General features: G+C 52.0%; 1 protein-coding gene across 4 annotated transcripts in view; it reads left to right on the top strand.

Annotated features, from left to right (window-relative positions):
* Positions 1 to 332: 332 nt before the first annotated feature.
* Positions 333 to 8,965, top strand: part of RALGAPB (Ral GTPase activating protein non-catalytic subunit beta) — a 171,918-nt gene continuing 163,285 nt past the window's right edge. For 2 of the 4 annotated variants that reach the window (XM_073555377.1, XM_073555374.1), the window contains exon 1: positions 334 to 518. The gene's annotated coding sequence lies outside the window, so the exon portion shown is untranslated. Of the gene's footprint in view, positions 524 to 8,965 lie in introns of all 4 variants that reach the window. The other 2 variants (XM_073555376.1, XM_073555375.1) reach the window with 2 other exon arrangements.

Genomic DNA, 8,965 nt, shown 5'->3' with positions numbered 1-8,965 from the left:
AACCTGACTACAGCAAATCATGAGAACATAATCTGTCCTGGGGCAACTGCTATAGGCAGATCTGCTCTAACCTGGGCCCCTCAGTGTAACCTTTGACCTATGATGACCCGGCCTCCCAGCAGCAGCATTCGCACAAACTAATGACTTTGAGATCCTGCTGCACCCGTTGCTAAGAACTGTCAGCACAATGAGCATGCGCAGCTTCCCTAGCCCTGTCACTGTCAACAAAATGCGTTCCACGCCTCGCCATAGACAACTGAAGCTCCGCCCTCTTCCGGGGTAAACGTCAATGGAACAAGGCATTCTATTGGCAGAGCGACAGCGAACATCAACTGGTAGCCAATGGCCGCTGAGAGTGTCTTGCGTCACGTGACCGGAGCGGCCAGCCGGCCATCTTGCGGCGGTTGTAGATGATCCGCCCTGCGGGTTGCGGAAGCGGTGACCCGGCTGGGACTGTGGCTGCTCTACGGGGACGGAAAGCGCCACTCATGCCATACTGAAGCTGTGAGAAGCACTGGGTACGGTAGGAGGCGGCTCCCGGCGGGCTGGGCATGTACTGTACCTGCTGGGCAGAGAGTACGGTACCCTGGTATCGGTAGCAGTGTGCTGTTACCATGGCTCGTCCTGGTGCTGAGGACCTTGCCCTGGTGGGTGCTACTCTCCATGAGACACTTCGCTTCTGTTGTGGCTCGTTAGTCCCTCCTGGCCGGACAGCCTGAGCCTTCCTCAGAGATGAGACATGGGTGCCCCCCACAGCATGGAAGGTGCCCACCCTGTGCCCCTGAGAGGGGGGTGCCCACCCTGTGCCCCTGAGAGGGGGGTGCCCACCCTGTGCCCCTGAGAGGGGGGTGCCCACCCTGTGCCCCTGAGAGGGGGGTGCCCACCCTGTGCCCCTGAGAGGGGGGTGCCCACCCTGTGCTCCTGAGGGGGGGGTGCCCACCCTGTGCTCCTGAGGGGGGGGTGCCCACCCTGTGCTCCTGAGGGGGGGGGGGTGCCCACCCTGTGCTCCTGAGGGGGGGGGGGTGCCCACCCTGTGCTCCTGGGGGGGGGGGGTGCCCACCCTGTGCTCCTGAGGGGGGGGGGTGCCCACCCTGTGCTCCTGAGGGGGGGGGGTGCCCACCCTGTGCTCCTGAGGGGGGGGGGTGCCCACCCTGTGCTCCTGAGGGGGGGGGTGCCCACCCTGTGCTCCTGAGGGGGGGGGTGCCCACCCTGTGCTCCTGAGGGGGGGGGTGCCCACCCTGTGCTCCTGAGGGGGGGGGGGTGCCCACCCTGTGCTCCTGAGGGGGGGGGGGTGCCCACCCTGTGCTCCTGAGGGGGGGGGGGTGCCCACCCTGTGCTCCTGAGGGGGGGGGGTGCCCACCCTGAGAGAGGGAGAGGGGTTCCCACCCTGTGCTCCTGAGGGGGGTTCCCACCCTGTGCTCCTGAGGGGGGGGGTGCCCACCCTGTGCTCCTGAGAGGGGGGTGCCCACCCTGAGAGAGGGAGAGGGGTGCCCACCCTGTGACCCTGAGAGGTGCCCACCCTGTGCTCCTGAGGGGTGCCCACCCTGTGCTCCTGAGGGGGGGGGTGCCCACCCTGTGCTCCTGAGGGGGGGGGGTGCCCACCCTGTGCTCCTGAGGGGGGGGGTGCCCACCCTGTGCTCCTGAGGGGGGGGGGTGCCCACCCTGTGCTCCTGAGAGAGGGAGAGGGGTTCCCACCCTGTGACCCTGAGAGGTGCCCACCCTGTGCTCCTGAGGGGGGGGGGTGCCCACCCTGTGCTCCTGAGGGGGGGGGGTGCCCACCCTGTGCTCCTGAGGGGGGGGGGGGTGCCCACCCTGTGCTCCTGAGGGGGGGGGGTGCCCACCCTGTGCTCCTGAGGGGGGGGGTGCCCACCCTGTGCTCCTGAGGGGGGGGGGTGCCCACCCTGTGCTCCTGAGGGGGGGGGTGCCCACCCTGTGCTCCTGAGGGGGGGGGTGCCCACCCTGAGAGAGGGAGAGGGGTTCCCACCCTGTGACCCTGAGAGGTGCCCACCCTGTGCTCCTGAGGGGGGTGCCCACCCTGTGACCCTGAGAGAGGGAGAGGGGTGCCCATCCTGTGCTCCTGAGTGGGGGGGAGGGGGTGCCCACCCCGTGACCCTGAGTGGGGCTCGGCTGTGACATTAGTAGTGGTGAATCGGAGGCTCCCGGGTGGGGATGTGTGACTGGTTATTGTGGACCATACCACAGATGATGGCACCCACCAGTGACAGCCAGGTCTGTGGCTGATACGCCCGTGCTTCGGGCTGTTGGGTACTGGGCACACAGGTGGTCTATGAGCCGGAATACATCTGTGCTAGATTTGTTTACTCTGGGAGTAAACAAGTGTTTATCTTCACTGACAGCAAACAGTGATCATGGCGCTGAAATGTTTATTAGAATATGTAAATAACATTTTATATAAAGCCTAAAAGTCCTGGACTGGGACTGCTGCTTCTAGTAAGTCTGCTGTGTCTGAATAACAGCCAGTGAGCTGCTACTCAGGCAGCTGGACGGCAACAAGTAATCAGTGCTTAGCTGGCAAGGATAGCTGTCCAAATTACCAGTATTGTTGGCACTGCCTACAGGAGCCCGGCTCTCTTTCCTCGCGGGGGGCCGCCCTCCGCACCCGGCTCTCGCCGTTCTCACAGAGAAAAGTTAAAATACAAATTTAAAGTTTTATTATCAAACAACAAAAAAAAGTATTGCGCTACACTATACAATAAAATTTCTGTGTGGTTTACTGATGTACACTAGCCTGACCAAGACAAAATTCACTGATCTGACCTCCACTTGGCTACATGAACCCCTGTTAAGCATGCAGATAGCAGGCTTTCCTTGGTACATGCTAAGTGCACATTACAAAGACGATGTAAGTCCAGCACTAGACATCTGGAAATGTGGTTCTTCTCATAAACCCTTTTATAGAGATAAATTGGCACTTTCATTTTGATTTTTTTCATCCTGTCATGACTCCCCAGTAAATAGAACTCTGCCAGTGTCACTTTATGGCTCATTCAGAAATCAAAACCCAAGATAAAAACATAAGTAAATGACCTGCATCAGGCTTGTTTAGTTATTCTTTTGCATACTTCTGATGCTGAATTTTATGGTTAAGGCGCAGAAGTTTCTTATGATGACTCTTGAAGGCCATATTTGTGCAAGTGTCTCTGAATAGTAGAACAATGCACCACAACTCCAGAGTCTGCTAATTATTTCTGAAGGTCTTTTGCAGTCAAGCGTGGGTTTCTGATTTGCCTCTCTAGCAATCCTACGAGCAACTTTCACTGAAATTTTACTTGGTCTTCCAGACCTTATCTTGACCTCCATTGTTGCTGTTAACTGCCATTTCTTAATTACATTTCGAACTGAGGAAAGGGCAACCTGAAAACGCTTTGCTATCTTATAGTCTTCTGCCTTGTGGGCCTCCACCATTTTCAGCTGCTTAGAAGAACCCATGGCAGCAGTTTTTTTTTTTTTTATACATGGTTAGAAGAGGCTGTTTTCTTATAAAGCTGGAAAATTTGCATCACCTGGCCTTTCCTAAAAATGGTAGTGTACAAGCCATAACCCTGACAGGCTAATTAAGCGCTGAAACCTTGGTCAAAATTTATGAGCACACAAATCTGCAAGGGTGCCTAAACTTTTGCATCTTCACATTTTCCTATGTCTTTTAGAAATCCTTTCATATTGCTTAACTGTTTACAATAACAGTAATTGCCACTGTATCTCCTCACTTCTCTGACAACTCTGGTTTCATAGGGCTAATCAAAAAAGAGGGGGTGGAGATTGAAGGGAAACAAACAGGTGGGAAGATGTGTATATAAAGGATTGGCCGCGCCGTGAAGCACTTAGTGGCAGGACTTAGTTTGAACAGTCATTCTGTGGTGACAGTCAAGTGCATCTATCTCCCGCTTTTCTCTGGCTGTGATGCCAGATCTGTCAATCTTAGTAAGGGGGTGGGGATGTGAAAATACTGAGAGAAAATTAAGTTTTCCACGACATCCGTCCTGACAGCACCACCAGGAGGTTGTCCTTCTTATCCTTGATAGGGACAGGAACACAGAAGAGGTTAAATAGCCGCTCCCCGCTAACACCCTTCAGTGTTTTTCCTGTCCCCATCAGGGACAGACGCAGAGATGCACGGAAGTACCTGTTAGGCCGGCAGCCTTTGGGGCGTTGGGACCCGGTTGAGCAAGAGCTCCCAGGAAAGGCTGTATCCCTCTCCAGAGGGCTCTGAGCAGCGGAGTCCTGAGCTGGTGCCCACCCCGCAACAAGCGCTGAAACAGCGAGAGGTCCCTCAGCGCGCAGTCGAGCTGGATGCTCCCGAACCCAGGGGGCTCTGCGCAGCAGCTGCTCTTCTGGCTGCGAGGCAGCTGGTGCTTCATGTCCTGAACGTCTGGCGTGCCGCGTCATCAGGCGGCGCGCCGGTGACTACTTTCAGGGGCGGGGCCAGAGAGGCAAACATGGTGGCGCCCAGGGAGATGTGGCCTTCAGTGAGAGGGAATTCAAAGAGGCCGGCGTCGATTGGATTCCGGTGCCTCATGCTTCGGGGGGGCATCGGGAGAGGCGGGGCTTCAGATGGGGGCTGAGCTAGATGGATCGGGTGCGCGTTCCAGGAGGAGCATGCGCAGTATGGCCAGCCAAGTCGTGATCAACAGCAGCTGGGCTCGGAAGGAGGACGAATCAGATATCTTGAAGCCGGGAAAAGCAGACTATTTAAAAGACTCACACTGACAGCACACTTGACTCAGTAAAGATGGAAAGTGTTAGCCATCCAGACGTCCAATCCTTAGAGCCAGTAAAGGGGTAGTAGGGTCACTTGCAGGTCTCCATACGCAGACAGACAAGAGCCTCTTTCCTATACATGTTTTGCAGGCCAAGGAAGCACCTAGGCAATCCCCCATGGCTACCAAGCGGAAGCTGTTGTGAGCTCATTTTCTCGTTCACCTTTGATGTCCGATGAACTCCCTCTGCTGGTGAAAGGAGGTGGTGAAACTGATTTGGATGGGAGAAACCTGTCACCTGAACAGGTGGATTGCGATTGGACATCCGGAATCTCTGAGTTGATATAAGGCAGCCGACGCCCTGTAGGGTTGCTGGTGATTTCTTTGCTCTGAGCTCTGGCCTCCAGTTCAGTTCCTGTCTTCTAAAGCTAAGTTTTGCTCTGTTATTTTTCCATGAGATTTTGTCTGATTTGCTTAGTTTTGTGTCCTGCCAGCCCCGGCTGGGGCTCTGCTGAATTTCCATTTTTGTCCCTGATCGGTTAAATCTCTTTTGCTCTGTCTTCAGAATATATCGGAGTGCTGATATAGGGATTTTGAAGTCTATTGACTTCAGGGCCGTTTTTCCTATCAGACGTTTGGGACATTTTTGGTAGGGTTTTTGCGGATTGCAGCCAGCATCTTTTCTGTCCTTTCCTATCTAGTTAGTTGGGCCCCATCGTTTGCTCTGCCTGTCTTTCTGTCTGTGTTTGTGTTTTCATCTGTTTTCACTGACAATACATGTTGGGGGCTGTCTATTGCTTTGGGGTCTGCTTTGGGGCAGTTTAGATTTCCCCTTTCTTTAGGCTTATTTAATTCTCCGGCTGTGAAGAGGCGTCTAGGACCACCGTAGGAACGCTCCACGGCTACTGTTGTTGTGAATAGGATCAGGGGTCTGCAATCCGCTAGCTACCAACCTCTCCGGTTTTCTGGACTTAGCTTGCATTTTTGTTTTTTCCTTCTCCGGTGACTCATTCATAACAGGAAGCCTAGTAAATGCCCGCTATGCTCAGCCAGATTCCCACCGGCATACACAAAGAAACTGTGAAGACTGCATAACGGGACTCCTCAAACAGGAGCAATCCTCTTTTTTAGACAATATAAAGTCAATAATCTGAGAAGAGGTACAGACTACAGTCGCAGCACTTGTACCACCACTGTCACCGCATCCTAAGAGGACTAGATGGGAGCTGGAACAAAGTTCGGAAGAAGGAGAGGTGTCGGACTACTCCGATCCAGATTCCGGAAAATGTTCCTCGGCAGTTTTTCCGGAAGAAAGGAAGAGATACCTTTTTTCATCTGACAACACTAACATGCTTGTCGCTCCAATAGGCAGTCAGGAACACAATGAATGTAGAAGATTCGACGGAGCCACGAATAACCCAGGATGAGATGTTCGGCGGGCTAAAAGCAACGGCAATGATATTGGAAGAGTGGGAAGAAGCGGGGAAAAAAGCTGATAGTCCCAAGAGACTTCAAATACCGCCTTCCCTTTGATCCAGAAGAGACCAAGGTAAGGGAAGCAATCCCAAAGATCGACATACCCGTGGCCAGGGTATCAAAGAAGACAGCTATTCCCTTTGAGGATTCATCTGGCCTTAAGAATACAATGGATAAGAGATCAGAAGACCTCAAGAGAGCCTGGGAATCGTCGGTAGCCATTATGAAGGCTAACATAGCAGCCACCGCGGTAGCCAGATCCATAAGCTTATGGGTGGGCGAGCTAGAGGATCAGATTAGGGACAAAAACCTCAGAGAAGAGATTCTAAAATCATTACCTCTTCTGAAAATGGCAACCGACTTCATGGCGGACGCCTCAGCGGAGTTAGTCCTCTTCGCAGCAAGGAATAATGCCCCGTCTTAACGCAGCAAGACGAGTGCTGTGGTTGAGGTCCTGGACAGGAGATACCCAGTCAAAGAACAAATTGTGCTCCATACCCGTCTCAGGTCTTCATGTATTGGGGCCCATATTTTATGAATTGCTCGAGAAAGCTTCCGACAAAAAGGGCTTTCCGGAGGAAAGGCCTAAAAGAGTGCCATCCTTTCGGAGGACCCACTCCCATCCCAGGCAGGACTATAGAGGAAAAGGGAAGTCCGGCAGGTGGAGCTACCCAAAAGGGGGAAAAGGGAAAAGTTCCCTCAAAATCAGAGGACAAGACCCAGCAGACAATGACGCCAGAAAGGTAGGAGGGAGACTCCTTTACCTCCAAAAGAATTGGCGGAACATTACCCAAAACCTGTGGGTTCTGAATAGGATCACAGAGGGGTACAAGATCAAATTTACCAATTTTATCCCAGGAGATACTATGTAACCCAAACCCAGTCTCAGGTGACACACCAAAGGCTTTAGAAAGACATACAAGAGCTAATGGAGGTAGGGGCCATAACCCGGGTACCCCATGCTCAAAGACTTCAGGGTCACTATTCAACCCTATTCTCCAATAAATAAAAAAAAAACAGAAGGAGAATATCGAACTATAATAAACCTGAAGCCACTAAATTGGTGGGTGACCTACAAGAGAGAAAATGGAATCCCTAAAAGCAGTCATACCATTAATAAAGGAGAAATCAGTGATGAGCACTTTAGATTTAAAGAGTGCCTACTACCACGTACCCATCCATGCATCACACCAGAAAATCCTCAGGTTCGCAATAAAAGACCACGGAAAGGGACAACACTGCCAGTTCCTCTAGTTGCCATTCGGACTTGCCTCCAGACCCCCCCCAAGTTTTCACAAAACTTATGGCGGAAGTCATGGCATACCTAAGGGAAAGGAATATTCTCATTCCATACTTGGACGACTTGCTGCTGGTGGCAGACTCTCCACAACAAATGGAGAGGGACCTTCTAACTACCGTGTCAATCCTACAAAGGTGAGGATGGTTAATAAACTGGAAGAAATCAAGTCTCAAACCAGAAAGAGCGAGTGTTTCTCAGAGTCATCCTGAACTCGGAACAAGAATGCTCCTTCCTTCCCCTGCACAAACAGCAGACGGTCATACAGGAGGTCCAAAGACGGAAGTATGTCTCCATAAGGAAGGCCATAAGAGTCCTAGGTCTCATGACTTCGTGCATTTGCAGTGTTCAGTGGAGCCAGTTCCATTCAAGGATCTTGCAACGAGAAGTCTTGGCAGCTTGGGAAGGCAAACAGTCATCACTAGACAGAAACATGGGAGTCTCCAAAGAAGTTAAGTAGTCTCTGTCCTGGAGGACAGACACACCAAACTTCTGGAAAGGAAGACCTTGGAAAGCGTTAGTGTATAAATATCACTACCGACGCAAGTCTCAGAGGTTGGGGGGGCTCACATGGAAGGACGTTACCTCCAAGGAACATGGGTCCCATCAGTACGCAACCGGTCTTCAAATTAAAGAGCTCAGGGCAGTCTTGGAGGCACTAAAGACATGCCAGAAAAAACTGAGGGGTCAGAATGTCAGGATCTTCTCAAACAATTCAACTACAGTTGCCTTCCTTAAACATCAAGGGGGGCACAGACACCGTCACCTGCAGGACCTATCTCACATAATCTTTTGGGCAGAGCAGACGATAAAATCGGTTATGACTGTTCACCTGAAAGGATCAAAGAACCAGGTGGTGGACTTTCTAAGCAGAGAGAGAGTCCACTCTTCAGAATGGTCACTAAACGAAGAAGTCTTCATACAGTTATCCCGACACTGGGGGACACCAGAGATTGACTTATTTGCCTCAAGAAGGAACTCAAAAACAAGAAATTTTTTTTTTCTCTAAATCCAGGAGACAACCCAGCAGGGGTAGACGCTTTGGCACAGAACTGGAACATGGGTCTCACGCCTTCCCACCACTTGCTCTTATACCAAGAGTCTTAAGGAAGATCCAAGAAAGCGCAACATCAGTAGTCTTGATTGGCCCTTACTGGTCCAAAAGGAGCTGGTTCTCCTTACTAAGATGGATGACTCTGGAAGATCCAATTCTACTACCAGCGAGACCGGACCTACTAACCCAGAGACCTCTAGTACATCAGAGACCAGAAGTGCTACAGCTATCAGCCTGGATCCTGAGGCGGAGATCCTAAAATCGCTAGTTTGGAGAGCTCTTTTTATATCTACTATGCAAAAGAGTAGGAAACCAGTAACCTTAGCCATATATCGGAAAATCTGGTTCTCAATGTACAGTACAAGTATCTATCACCTAAGGTCCAAATATCCCCCACATTCTCGACTTCCTCCCAGCTGG

The sequence above is a fragment of the Dendrobates tinctorius genome, unplaced genomic scaffold, assembly GCF_039654945.1.
Source record: "Dendrobates tinctorius isolate UK_male_01 unplaced genomic scaffold, ASM3965494v1 ptg000223l, whole genome shotgun sequence".
Lineage (NCBI taxonomy): Eukaryota > Metazoa > Chordata > Amphibia > Anura > Dendrobatidae > Dendrobates > Dendrobates tinctorius.
Note: the sequence above shows the minus strand (reverse complement) of the source record. Positions and strands in the feature narration are given on the sequence as shown.